The 14,605-nt window shown below is 48.8% G+C and overlaps 1 long non-coding RNA gene across 1 annotated transcript; it reads right to left on the minus strand.

The window, feature by feature from the left end:
* Positions 1–2,020: 2,020 nt before the first annotated feature.
* On the minus strand, positions 2,021–12,223 carry LOC113968449. The gene is made up of 3 exons (XR_003534515.1): positions 12,132–12,223; positions 3,237–3,467; positions 2,021–2,423 (listed from the first exon to the last, which is right to left on the minus strand). It is a non-coding gene; the product is annotated as an uncharacterized LOC113968449 (long non-coding RNA).
* Between the last annotated feature and the right edge of the window lie 2,382 nt (positions 12,224–14,605).

Below are 14,605 nucleotides of genomic sequence, written 5' to 3' on the forward strand. Positions count from 1 at the left end.
TGTATGCTGCACTGCTCCTGTATATGTAAATGGATATATTAAAACCACTGATGTCAACTTGCAGCACTCATCTCCTCTGCTCTCGGGTGATCAAAGCTGATTGCAGAGGCAATTACTGCGAAGGAAAAGAAAATCACGGCCTCCTGCTCATCCCTGAGCTACCGGAGTTTAATTGCTTAGTGTAGCTGAAGCTGCCTCTCCATCTCCCTGGTGTGCACACACACATGTGGGAGCAGCGCACGCCTAGAGACAGACAGGAATGGACATTTTTGGGGATGGGCAGTGAGAAGCACCCCAAGCAGGGGAAGACCACAACATGAAAAATAATGGTGCTTAAAAATGAATTAAACCACTACAGCAGGCAGGGCTGTATCTTAGCAAGCTGCTGGATCGATAGCACAGGGAGAAAACCAGGGCAGCATAAATAGATGCCTATGAGACAGACTCTCCTGTTCTCTGCTCTCTGGTCCAGGATTCACAGTAAGTCTGCTTCAGTCTTTTACAGGCTGTAGCTAATCAGATTCCCAAATCCTGGTGACACAATCATGACCCCTGTTTTATAGCTGAAGTGACATGAAGGGAAGGTGTCAGTGCTGTTCTGAGGAGTCTCAACTCCTCACCCTGGTCTCACCTTTGTGTTTCACATGGGATTCCGTAGGTGCACTGGGAAGGCAGGGGACACTTTAAGGCAGGAGACACTGTAACACAAACACAGCACTTGACCAAGTCACAATCAGCCCCGTGTCACACACCTGCCTGGGCTGCCCAGCTGTACCATGGGGTCACTCAGTGCTGTGAGGTCTGACCTGTTCTGAAGCAGGGAGAGCTGAGCACGTGCTCTCTGCGTGCACACCTGTACCTGGTCTGAAGCAGGGCTGAGCAAAACATAAGGATCTGTCACTAAGGTGTTATGAGGGAGCAGGAGGGTAATAAAGAAGATGGGGAGAGGAGGCAAACAAAAGGCCTGCCTTCCCACCTGAGGGCAGTCACAGTCAGCCCTACAGCACCACAGAGGTGTTGACATCACACTCACACAAGGCAGCAAAGACCTTAAGGCTCTATTTTCTGCTATAACCCAGTTCTCTCTGATGTCTGCTGCTCTACTCCCACCCTTGGCTGGGTTGAGTGCTCCTGTGAAAGCCATCCTCACCTGACACCCAGGGAATGGGACAAACCCGGAGAACTTCAATGCTGCAGTGCATAGCCAGAACAGCCACCAGCAACAATTCCCTCAAAGGCAGAGGAACAGAAACATCTAACGGTGAGGACGGTTCTACCATCCCACAGCTGTGTTTGGGAATGATGAGTCTGGCCCTCAACAGCAAGTGTTTATAAAATTATAAGTGCTAAGTTACTTGTTCTTCTGAATTTTTGACCCTTGAGGGTTTCACTTTTGTGCTTTTCTCCTGAAGCACTGGAAAGTGAAGTATTGGGGTTTTTTTAAATTGCAACCGAAGCCTGGGACTCTGTTCTTCCTGCTTGATTCTACAACTGGAGCTTCAAAAATCCACAGAAAATCAGGAAACCCAGAAGTAAGCCCTGTGATCTGCTCTTGCTGTGGGAGCACCAGAAGCCCTTGGCAGCACTGCCTGGCCCCTAGCCATGGATGGGTTCTGCCACGTGCCCTCCCCTTCTGCCCTGTGAATCCAGATTTTCAGCCCAAGGATGCAATTCCTTTTTTATGAGCTGCCTGTCTCTTTTTGTTTAGCTGAGAGTGCTCGAAGCCCTTCCCCCACCTTCTTTTCCACCGCTGCTGCTGGTTTTATTCAATTCAACACTTGAGGGAACTGCAGATGAAATGTCTCTGAATCTAAATTGCCAGCGATAGATCTAACAGCCTTTTTCCCTCTCCCCTCCCCAAACTCCCCTCAGACAGAATGCTCCAGCACATTGTCTCTGCCATGCTTGGCTCCAGCTGCAGAATGGCAGCACCAGGATGGGAACATAGCAGTGGGAGCGTGGGGATTGATAAGAATTGTGTGCCAGCATGTGAAGGGAGAGGAGGTTGTCCAGTCCAAGCATCAGCCTGAGGAGATGGGAAATGTGCTCTTCTTTTGGGTGGGAATCAAGGGAGAACATCCTCACTATTGGTAGTGCCTGCATGCCCAAGCACTGCCAGGCTTAGTATGGGGCATGTGATGCCAGGTGGGCAAATGGCACAAGAAAGGCTAGGAGGGGCTAAACTTCTTTCCATAGGGAAAACCCTTGACCTTACAGCATAGAAAAGTGATCAAAAAGAAAAATAGCAAGCCAAAGAGGAAGAATGAGCTAAAACTGGGAGACACAGAGGAATTAAGAGCCTGAAGGAATCCATACCTGGGGAAGAGGCTCTTGAGCAGTCCTGCCAAGCAGCTTCCTCCACAGAGCTGGGACTCATGGCATTATCTTCATGCTGGGGAAGTTAAATGCTTTTTGCCCTTTGGCTGCAGAGAAAAATAAGAAAATATTGGCAGAATATTACTGAAACAATAAATATTTTTTTCTAAATGTAGAGAGAGAAAGTGAAGCGTTAACTGTATGAGGGATGAAATACTTCACTGGATAACAGCTTAAAAATGTCAACTTTGCAACTTCAGTATTATTTTAAGGAAAAGACCAGTTGGTGTGTTTATTCCACAACTGTAAATGATGTCCATTTCCATCTAGATAATAAAAACCAAAACTGACCTCTGTCCCACTGTCCCAGTCCTTCAGTCCCATTCACTCCTCATATACAGATGGAAGCTTCCCTCTCAACAGAAGCACGTGTTGAGAACAAAACAAATAGATGGGGTATAAAAATAAACATACCAAGAAGCGTCATGCTGACTGCATTAGAGATTTTCATATTTAATTAAAAGAAAATCTGCCTTTGAGTGTCTGTCAGGAAAACAGAGCCCTGCTGTTGAACCTGCGGCCTGGCCAGGGTCTGGAACAGTGCAGGTTTCCACGGAAATCTGGCTTGTTATCTGCAAAGAGAGCTCCCCCTTCACAGGAGGTTTGCTGCAGCAGGGCTGCCATGGATCCAGGCATTTTTACACCTGTCACGAGGAATAATCAGACAGCCCTTGGTATGAAGTGCTGGAAAGGGAACTGCTGGGTGTTAAAAGGAGCGGAAAAGGGATCATAAGGCAACATCTGAACACCACCAAGACACAGTCCCTCTGGCAGAGCTCTGGATTGCCTTCTCAATGGAAAAGTCAGGGTTTTCTGATGAAACAAGAAAACTACAACTAGGCAGCTCAGAAAACACATACCTTCCCTGCCCGACATCCCCATGTCCCGACTCGCTGTGTGGAGGGTGCAGACACGTTCCTCCCACCACTCATCTCTTCTCACTGCAGCATCCTCATCTCCCGCTGGCCTATCAGGTGATGACACATGAAACACAGGTCACTGGGCACACTCTGAAGTGACAGGCACAGGGTCTGGTTTTCAGGAGCAATGGATCTGTGCAGCTCCCATGAGCACCACAGGAATGCTGGATGCTGAGGAAGGGAAAGCAGAAGTTGTAAAATAACTACACTCATCATTGACACACACATGCACTCTCATGTAAGTGAGGGGAAGCCCAAAAAAAGATGAAAGCTGGGCTGAACACACAGAGGAGCACAGAAGTAAGCAAAGACCTTAAAAATATACGAGCTTATTCTGAGGTCCTGGTGACTACACTGATGTTACTGCCAAGCTGCAAAAGAGAATGATTTCTGCTGGAAGATCACTGACACAGAAATCACCCCACTTGTTCAGTGTCTGCATGAAAAGCAGGACCAAAAAGGGCCTCCACATACCAGCTGGTTTTCATCTCTTCGCCAGTGCTATGAGACAGTCCTGATGCACCTCCACTGCAGAGCTGTGAGCACCCGCCTGCTTCACGCACTGACCATGGCTGCAGGCAAGTGTGGGGATACTGAATTATAACCAGGAATTTCACTGGAAAACCTTCAAGGAAATTCTTATCAATCTATCTCAAGATTTCCTGAGGACACAAATTCCCCAGCTCTTCTCCAAAGAAAAATCTGAGATGCAAATATGAGGATTTGATACACATGGATGTATCACCCTGCTGTTCACTGTAAAGTTAGTCCACTGGAGACCAAGAACATGCAGAAAAAACCCGCAAGTGAAGTCTGTGGCTTTTGGAGCTGGTGCCAATGCATCCATGGTTGCTCTATGGACAGCTGAGGCACATCTGTCAATACTGAGGGCCCCTTCTATACTGAAGAAATACACAGCACCTATAAACACTGTAAGAAAATAACCTGTACTGTGAACACATTACAGCCATGATGCAGAGCCTCACTTCATCCACTTCCATGGCTGAGGCTTTAGCAAGGAAAGAAACCTCAGCTCCATCCTCCTGCCCAGGCTCTGTGAGCTGTCTCCCCCAGATCACCCACTGCACCCCAGACAGCCCTGATTCTCCAGCTCATGAGGGTGACCCCTCATGAAAACAGCTCTTCTGAGGGGACAGGGATTCCCAGCACACACTGTCACTCACTGAACACCCCTCTGAACCCCTGCTCCTGCACTAGAGAAAGATCACTTGTCTCAGAGCAAGACTTGCTGCTGAGAGAATGTGGCTCGAGCTAAAGGCAACAGATGGGCCCTGCAGACTGTGAGAGCAGGCACAGGCAAAGGGCTCCAGGGCAGCACAGCAGAGAGGAGACACTGATCTTACTGGGGCTAAAACCTGCTCTGACAAACAGCAGGGCCGAGCTGACTGCTGGGACAGGAGCCCAGCGTGGGCAGGTCCCACTGCAGTGGCAGCACCACGGGCAGGCTGAGGGCTGGCAGTGGAGCCCCTGCCCTGCGCCCCAGTCGACCTCTCGGCATGCACAGGCTCCGAAGAGCTCCCAAGGGCAGCGAGGCTCTCCCAGAACCTCATCAGCCATTGCTGACAGGAGGTTTTGAGGCAAGGTGAGAAAATATCACACAGATAAAAGGCAAAGATAGGAGGAAAACCTTAACCTCACTTTGCAATCATATTAGCTTTGTCAAAATAAAAGTCAGAGCTAAATCCTGCTGCCACACACCTTCCTGCTCCGGAAACCGCTCAGGCACAGACCTCTTCCATTAGCTGCCCATTGCAGGCACAAGGGAGAGACTCCAGCATTATGTCTGCACAGCAGCACCAACAGCAAATGCTGCAGCAGTAATGGGAGGTTGTTGTGATGTAAAGCAGCAAGGTCACACGGTGTGTCCAGGAGCCCTCGGAAAGGCAGAGGCTCTCCAGATATTGCAGAGGGAAGCTCAGAATTGGTCTTGGTTCATTAGGCTTTGCCTGAGGGGTTTTCTTCCACTATTAACTACAAACAAGATTCAGGTTTTGTGCGTGCAATGCAAAAAGGTGAAGGGGAAGGTTTACCAAGAACCATTTGTAAATATGCTAAGGCAATTCAGATCTGTTTTTAAAACCCATCAGATATCCTGTGTACTAAGTCACCTTAAACAAGAACGTTGAAAAAGATCTGTCAATACAGCAGCATATTTTTCTGCATAGAAATTTTACATCAACGCTGGCAAAGAGTCTGTGCATAAATTACACGTCGCAGAACACACAGTGCAATTTCCTTCCCTCCAGGCACCGACACTGTGTTCCCCTGCAGCCCGCCTGTTCCTCCCAGCTTTATGACCCCGGTGAGATGAGCTCTCGCTGTTTTTTTCCTTGTTACATTCTGATATTTCAAAGCATGGCCTGCTTCTCACTCCCATCTCCCTGCTCCACATTATTAATGAATTGGAAAGCAGACATCATTAGTTTTTGGAGACCATTTCTTTTAAAATTTACAGAACCCTTCATCTGAATCCCCAGAGCCAGTCTGCTGTTCTCATCTTGGAATCTTATTAGCATCATATCTCCTGGATCCTGCCATGCAAACTGCATTGCTATGCACTTTCCAGCACTTGACCCTTTTGCGGACGGAATTAATTTTCTCTTTGAAGCAGGAGCAGCATGCTGTTGTGCTTGTTAAAGGAAGAAAACTCACAGTGGAACAGAGGGAACAAGCAGAGGATATTCTCAGTTAAATATAGGCCACTATAAGGTTTTATATAGGTGGGCTGAGAAAGGGAAAGATTGGCCAAAAGACATAATAGATTGATGACGCTTTATTAGCAGAAACATCTCCCAAAATAGCACACAAATAAACTGATGGACAATACTCACTGGGAATTTCTGGGTTTATAGCATCTCCTGTTCAGCAGCGTTGCCTTCTCTGTAACCCTCTGCATCCTCCACCTGCTTCTGTATCCAAAATACATCCAGACTTTTGGTTGTGGAATGAATGTGACAAATATGAAGAACCAGAATTTGATCCCTGCTCAGGCCAATGGAAAGGTGCCCAAGCTCTATCTGAAGTGCATAAGTTAAAGCCCAGGTACACAGAGGTGGTTCTCTAAAAGAGAGTAATGTTTAGCATCCCAAGGACATCAGTGTCATTGCCATGATCCCCTCAAAAGGCAAAACATTCCTAACACATGAAGTAAACTAGAGAAGTGTTTGTTGCTCAGTTTGGGCTATTTCTAGTTCCATAGGACTCCTGGAACTGAAAAACTTCCCTCATCTGCATTGTTTTTATAGTATAGGTCCTGCTGTCTGGTTTTAGCAGCAATCTTTACTATGACTGCTGTAGAGGAAACTCCTTAGATGAAGGCTTCATCCTTTCCAAAATCTCATCAGGAGTAAGTTAATAAAGAACTGCAGAAGTTTATTTTTAAGTAACTTCTTGCAAAAAATACAAGGCCAAAGAGCCCAGAATAGCAGAGCAAGGCTTACACCTTCTCTATCAGCAAAGTGACCAGGCTGTACTCAGGAATTGGAATGGGTCCTGGATGGCTCACACAACCAGAGGTGGGATGGGTCACCAGTTTAAATCGAGAGCTGACTGGATTGCTCTTTTCTCATGGCTGGGCAATGGTCCAAGTGAAAGAACCAAAGAGGGATCCAGCTCATCTCAATCACCCCAGTGAGCCACAACCCTGGAGTCCTACTCAAGTCTAAAGGAAGAGGAAAGGCTACTGAGCCTGGTGGGACTGGAAGCAACTCATTCCTCTCTGCACAGACCTGACCTGTCCACTAAAGCCAGCCCAGAAGTCAGCCCTAGAGATGGTCTTTGCTGTGAAGGTTCTACCTCATTTGGCTCACAAACAGCCAAATCTTGACAGTGCCATCCAGGCACTTCTTCCAGCTCTCCAGAGGCCATGTCAGAGTCATATTCAGCACCTCAGTCATCTCTTTCTCGCCCTTCTATCTTGCCACAGCCTGTAACATTGGTCTGCCTGGGAAAGCAAAGATCCCAGACACAGGTTCCTTGGGCATTGTGCAGAAACTCTGGATGTATTTTCCAGGCTATTGTGCTGGTAACACTGGGTGAGTGAGTATCATGTCTATCACCTTATCCTTTACCATGTCCTCCAAAAAGCGAGAAAACTGGAGAACTGGGACTCACTATTTTCTCCTCATTTACTCCTCACCTTCGGAAAATGTGGGGGACATTGGTGCAGAATTTTTCAGGCAAATGGTGTTACAGCGGCAGCACAAGTGCCAGAGACAGACTGGCAAGAGCTTATGAATAGCACGATGGATGATCTATAGCCAAAGCCATGGGCAAGCACTAGCCATTAGTCTGGGCGCTGGTAATGCACTCCCCGAGTCCATTACTCACCAATCCATCAGGCAGCCTGCTACAGACGGAGAGATTCCAGCACTTCTAAATCTGTAACGCGATGGCTGGCAGCCTGCACTACATGCCCTAGGTTACAAGGGCACAGAGGAAGACAATTCATTTTGTGTCATAGCCAGTATTTCTTCTTCTCCTTTGCTGTGTGTACTTAAGAAATGGACCTTCTATTATCTGCAGATTGATAGCCAGGAGAATGCTCTGGTGTCTCCGATCACATTTACTACTGAGGAAGCTTTCAAAGGATGCCAAACCTCACAGTTCTCATTATCTGGACGAAATATGGAAACATGCACAAGTACAGATGGAATTTCTTAATTTATGAACAATGCCTACAGTTATTTTAGAAAAACACTACAATTATGAGACACTATTGTAACACTGGGTATGACAGAATCAATGTTGCCAGCATAATCTGGGCCCTTCTGTGTAAGCATATGCTGTGGGCTCCAATGCACATCTCACGCTATCCTGGACTCATCCACATGGAGAATAACGTGCACAGAAGAGGCATCAGTCAGTGCTTCCTGGTCTCTGCCACAGCTCAGTGTGTGGCTCCAGCTCCAACTTGCATTTAGTGCCCACTTTTCAAACCTCTCACAGAAGTTTGTTATTAAGCTGCTTGTGGAATTCCTATGACATTCATCACTCTCAATTCTCCAGGAGCATTCCCTAATCTCAGCACCCCTGTGAGGAAAAAGTTTTATCATCTGCACTTTTCAAATACCAAATAGAGGCAGAGAGAGACCCAAGCACCAGATTTGTCCTCTAATTTTAGGTTCTTGATTTGAGGTGTCTGGTTCTGATTTGTGAAGCACTTAACAAATTTATAGAGTTTCATATGTTTCAAGCAAAGGCATGAGTGTTCAGCAATTCTGCAAAGAAACACCTTCGTGTTCCAGGATGAAAAAGTGGAAGATAAGGACAATTAGAGCTGTCTCTGCGAGGGTCCTGGCTCATCCACTGCCTCCAGTAACATAACAAACACAGCAACCCAACAGCTGTATCTGTCACTAAAGGCAGCTCCCAGGCCACTACCTGCCATCCATCCAACACTTCCAGGTTCCACAACAGCAGGGTGAGGAATCCCTCACACAGCAACCACCTGTGCCACATGCTGATCTGTTCCCAGTGCAGGATCTGTGCACACAGCAAGTCACCAAAGAACAGGCACTTGCACCTGGGGCTGGGCTGAATTGCACCAACATGCCAGGGTCTGCAGGTTGGGAATGTGGGTCAAGAGGTGCCAAGCAACCAAAAAGAGAGTCTTTCCATGGAAAATGTCAATACTACCTTTATGTGACAATATGAGTCAATATTTACGTGGAAATTAAACATGGGAACTTCACTCATTAAAATTTAAATAGCAAATCAACTTTGAATCCACAGTTCTAGCACACGTTTAACTCTCCCTTGCCACAGCCAAAATCTATAATGATGAACACACCAAAACCTCCCTGTTCTCTTCCCTGACCCTGTTTTTCCCCATCCGCAGCTGCCTTGATGCCTGTTTTAACCAAGCTTTGTATGCAGGACTCTGAGCAGAAATAGGAAATGCTGCTCATGTCCAACATGGGTGGATTCATGTTGTGGTAAGCACAAGAAATTTCTCATTTCATGGCTTTTGAACACCCAGATTTGCAATTCAAAAACCACTGACATATTTTGGTTTGTTTTCCTTTTCTGAAGCCAGTCTGGCCATAAGAGAAAAGGGGCAGCCTGAAGCGTGAGGCATGGCCAATGCAACCCACAGGAGCTCCCACTCCCTGCCCTGGCCGGAATGAGGATTGGGAAGCAAGGAAATGGAAGAACAAATAAAAAATGGAAAAACAATGCAAGGAAAAGCATATGAGCCTGAAATCAAAGCTTTGTCATGACAAGGAACATCACTATCCCACGGAAGGAGGAAGGGACAAAGGGGTGCACAGCGATGAAATAGGAGCAGTAGGAATTCATTTGCCTTGGAGGCATCCCCACGCATGAACTCACACAGGCACAGAGCAAACCCAGCTCCCGCTATTCCTTCAGGGAACCCTCACCCTCAGGCTAATCCTAAAACAAGCATTAACCTACTTATTGCGCCCTGGGGCAGTTTGCAGGGTGAGGAAACTGCCTGTTTGGGAGGAAGGGGAGCAGATCTCAGCATCTTAGTACAATAACCTGAGAGCAACAGCAGGAACCTCTTGTCATTTTGGGAGAGCTGTGTTAAGGCAGGACACCCTCCAGTCCTTGTTTTGAGCCATCTCCTCACGTGATTAGATGTGTAACAAGTGTAACTTTATTAGAACATATGTGTCACTGTTTTAGGAGCCCTTTGCTGGGGCAGCTTGGGAAACTTCACTTCTTTGTTCTGCCACTAAAGCTCTGCCTGCACAATGAGGGCCCAGGCTGAGTCACCTGTGCCAGGTCTGTTCTGTCTGTCTCATGGGATGGGAGAGGCACAAGGGACAACGTGATGATCCCCCTCCTCACAAGGCACCCCCAAATCTCAACTGCTCTCGAATAGCCAAACACCACCTGCCAAAATGGGAAAGTGCCAAGAGCTCCTTTCGTCTGGGGCCAGGCTCACCAGGTTTGACTGGTTGAGCAGTGTTGGTCCCTTCAGCAGATGTATCCTGGATCACCTGTTTCCTCTGGCTCACCACCAAACCCCAAAAACTTGCTGTCGGCCTGACTGTCACCCCGGCCTCTTCAGGAGCCAACACCAGCATTTACATTCGGACATATGACCACAGCAGCAGGAGATACTGCTGCAGTTTTTAGCACAGGTCACCATGGTGCCACCTTTGAGACACAGATGTGTAGGTACTGGAGCAGAAAGTCCCAGTCCTGGGTGTGGGGACAATGTGGTGACAAGGGCAAAAGCAAAGACAAAGAAAACAGAATCACTGAGCTGGCAAAGTGAGTGGGCACCACTGGGATAGGCAAAACGTGAGAAAGGTTGGCAGGCAGTGTCTGGGGGAGCAGAAGCCGCAGGCAGGGTGTGAGCAGGCAAACAGGAGGGCCGGGGGGAGCAGAAGGGAGGCACCAGCTGGCTGCAAACACTGAGTGACCAGGGTGACAGTACTCCTGGCCTTTGCTGGAGGGTTTTCACCTCTCCTGTGAGAGATACAGCCAGTGATGTCCCTGTACTTTACACCTTGGAATGTACACTTAGGAAAGGAACACATGGTTGGTTCTAAGGAAGACAAACCCCTAACCTCTCCAGCTAAGAGCCTAACCCTGCAAAATCTGCTCCTTCAGTTATTGAAGCAAAGTCCAAGTGGTTGAATTTCACTGTGCCAAGATATTTAACCATTTCATTGCCAATCAGAGCTATCTCTGCAAACATAGATCAGCTCCAGTAACCATTGTGGAGAGAGTACCAGAGCCACTAACAGGCCCAATCTGCTTGGGACCTTAACATCAGGCTGAACATTGAGAAGGATCCTGATTTCCATCTGGGAATTCAGCAGCTTGTCCTGTTTTGCTGAAGATGCCATCCACACAGCACCCCTTCATTCCCTGAGTCTGCAGCACATGGACAATATCTGCCTGTAGCATCTTTGACACTTTTGAGTCATGCTGTACAGGATTGTGCTGTACTGCCTCATCTCACCGAATCTTTGGCTCCACTGATCTCAGGACCTGTGGTCTGGTTACCATCCTGCCACCTTAATTTTATCTACACCAAAGAACATAGGAGCTGCACATTTTACAGTCTGACTATTTTCACTGTATATGTTTTCTCTGTTCTGCAAGTGATCAGCTTGGTTCTTTTTAGATCCTGCAGTCAGCTTTAATCTACTTAGCTGGGATTAATGAGTGATTTGTTAAAGATTTAAAGATTTTATACACTTTGCTTAGAACTATTGTTATCTACAACCATCAGGCAAAAAGCCCCATGTAGACAAGCTGTTCCTGATGCCAGGCACATCTGTCAGGTGTGCCAAGGCTGGTAATGTGATGCTGGTGGCTGATGCCTATTGCTGGCAGACCAGTACCTCCATGGACCTGGTCAGACAGCAGTGCTCAGACTCTGCCTGCACCTTGCCCTCTGTCTGCAAAACTGAGCAAGGATGGGATAGAGCTGCCAGCTCAGAATGTGGGTCACTGAGTTGGCATCAGCAGCTCACACTATCACAGAGTTCAGCACTGATAGGAGTGGAAAACTGGGACCATCCATCCAGCCGAGGATGGCATTGCCTGAGGGTGCATGCCTTACCCAGGAGAGGTGAGGACGGAACTGGAGGTCCTGGAGGTTATCTGTAACTGTACCCCACTACTCAAACCAGCAGTGGTACAGGAGGAATGGAAGGAGGCAGTGGTTGTTTAAAAGAGGGACTCTATGTGGCAACTCTTCTTGGTGGAAATGATAACAACTGGTAATGCCAGTAGGCACATGGCTGAACTATGCTCTGCTGGGGGGGCCCCAGGCACAGAGGAGTCCCAGCTCACAAGTCCCTGGATCAGTGTTGCAGATGACTTTACCTCATCAAGAGACAGAGAGTAAGTCCTGCAGGCAAAGGCCCCAGGAAGTCCCAAGGACGGAGTTGCAGGGAATTCTTCCAATGCCACTGGTGAGGAACCACAGTAGAACACTGGAGGAGAGCAACAGGGGTCTGTCAGGCATGCTCTGTTCAGCTGACAAAAGGCACCACCTAATAGAAACCCAGACCATGAATGAGCAGGTCTGTGTGAGGGATTCCCGATGCACTGTCCCTTGTTGTTGATCTACAGAGACCAGACTATCTTGTCTGGCAGATATGGAGGTTTCAGTGCATGTTCTGGATGAGCTTTCCTTCTCCCACCCCAGAAAGCTGTTTCATCCTTAAATACAAAGCTCAGAATATTTGCCAGTCCTCGATGCAGTATCAAAACCACGAGAGAACCTTCAGGTGTTTTGGTGGTTTGATAAAAATATCAGAAAACAGCCAAGAGTGCGAGGAGGGGGACCAGGACCAGCACACCATGCAGCCCAGAGCACAAGGGGGACTGGGACCAGCTCCCCATGCAGCACACGGCATGAGGAGGGGACCAGGACCAGCCACCTGCACAGCCCAGAGCACAGCAAGGTGGCTCTGCACGGAGCTGTGGGCTCTCCCCAAACAGACACTGAGTCCCCTCTGGCACCCGCTAATTACCCCCATGGCCCAGACTTGCTGCTGGCCAGCCCTGACAGTCTGCCCATCCCTGTCCCCATCTGGAGAACCAGCACCAGTCGCAGTGCAGAATCTGCTGATGCTACACCACAGCAGATAAGCAGACACTCTCTTCTCCTTTCCAGCCTGCAGGAGCCTTTGTGACGAGCGAATCAGAGTGGTTTGCCTTGAGGTTAAAAACATCCCTGACCCCTGGTGCTGCAGGGCCACTGATCATGGAGCCATGGGACATTCCCCAGGGCCACCATCCCACTCCCTCCCACTGCCCTTGGCCCTTCCTGCCCTCCACAAAGCACCCGGTCTCCAGCAGGAAACACTGGTTGTTCCCAGTGGCCCTGGTCCTGCACTGTCTCCAGATCAGACTCAGCTACTTCTCTGTGCCAGCAAGGACCAGTACAGAGAGAGTGACCCCTTGGTGCTGGGGGGACGGTCACCCTGAAGTGAGGGGGCAGGCACCAAACCTGAGCAACAACAAGCAAAAGATGCTTCAGAGTCTGGCTGTGCTGCTGCCTTTCACTGGTGTCACACAGAGTATGTGCCAGTTTGTACCTTGTACCTGATGCAGAGGGTCTCTTCATATTCCCACAACAGAACTCCCCAGTCACAGGTAAAAGCACAGTCTATGAACTCACTTCTTTGTCCTGGAGGCACTCAGCATGACTCTCACTGTCACAGCCTGCACTAAACAAACCAAACGCACAGACACAGTGTTTTGAAACTGATGAAAAGTGTGAGATTTGTCACTTTAGAGGTAGCTAACACCAAAACTGATTTGGAACCAGTGAGATAAACACATCTGGGTTTTACAATTGAAATGCAGATTCTCAAGAACAGCAAATCACACTTTCTTGCCCAAAAGCCCTTTCAGGGACCTCCCAGAGCTGAAGAAGGCCAATGCTGAGCTGCCCCGACCCCTGGGCTCTCCCTTCCCACTGCTCCTCACTGGATGCTGCCCAGAGTGGGCAGGCTATGACCCACACAACTTTCCATGGGCCAGTGCATTATTATTTACCCTCTCCCCATGCAGGCAGCTCGGGGCAGTGGCATCCCCAGGTCTGAGAGCCCACCTGCATCCTCCTGGGGCTCCCCAGATCACCAGACACGCAGAGAAGAAGGAAAAAAAAGACAAAGTCTTGATACCTGTCCTGCATGTCCAGATATTCCAGAGACCTTTCCAGTGCTGACGCCGAGCGCTGCGGCACTGGGGACGACACTCAGGGTCCCTCCGCTGGCAATGCCAGCCCTGCGCTGACCTCGTAGCTCTCCCCAAGGTCATGGGGCTCGGATCCAAGCAGGGGCTGGACCTGGCATATGGCAAACCAGCAGGAATCCCACCGTGCGGGTCAGTAGAGGCAGAGGCTCGAGGCAGCTCTCCGATGCACCGTGCCCATGAGCTCGCTTACCTGAATGACGCAGGGGCTCTGCAGCTGTGGAGAGCCCTGAGGGACCTGAGCGAGCCCTGGCTGAGCCACCTGCGGGACTGCCTGGCTGTCCAGCCCCACGTCCCAGCCTCACACCCTCAGAGAAGTTTGAGGGGAGCAGGTGGGGACTTTGCAGAGGAAGAAACAGAAAATAAAGCAAGAGGACAGGGTGGGAAGGGGCGTCAGTTCTTATTCCTGAGTGTTTGGGCTGCTGGGCTCAGGCAGACTTTGCAAAGCAAGCGTGGACCCTCCTGGCAGGGCAGCCGGCAGCTGCCTCCCCACGCTGCAGTTTTTATAAATTCTGGGAAACACTTTTAGACAGACACTGGCACTCATAAATTATACAAGTCATTTGCATATTCCAGTCATGAGACATTATGCA

Source organism: Neopelma chrysocephalum, unplaced genomic scaffold (genome assembly GCF_003984885.1).
Source record: "Neopelma chrysocephalum unplaced genomic scaffold, ASM398488v2 Primary Assembly neopelma1_68, whole genome shotgun sequence".
Lineage (NCBI taxonomy): Eukaryota > Metazoa > Chordata > Aves > Passeriformes > Pipridae > Neopelma > Neopelma chrysocephalum.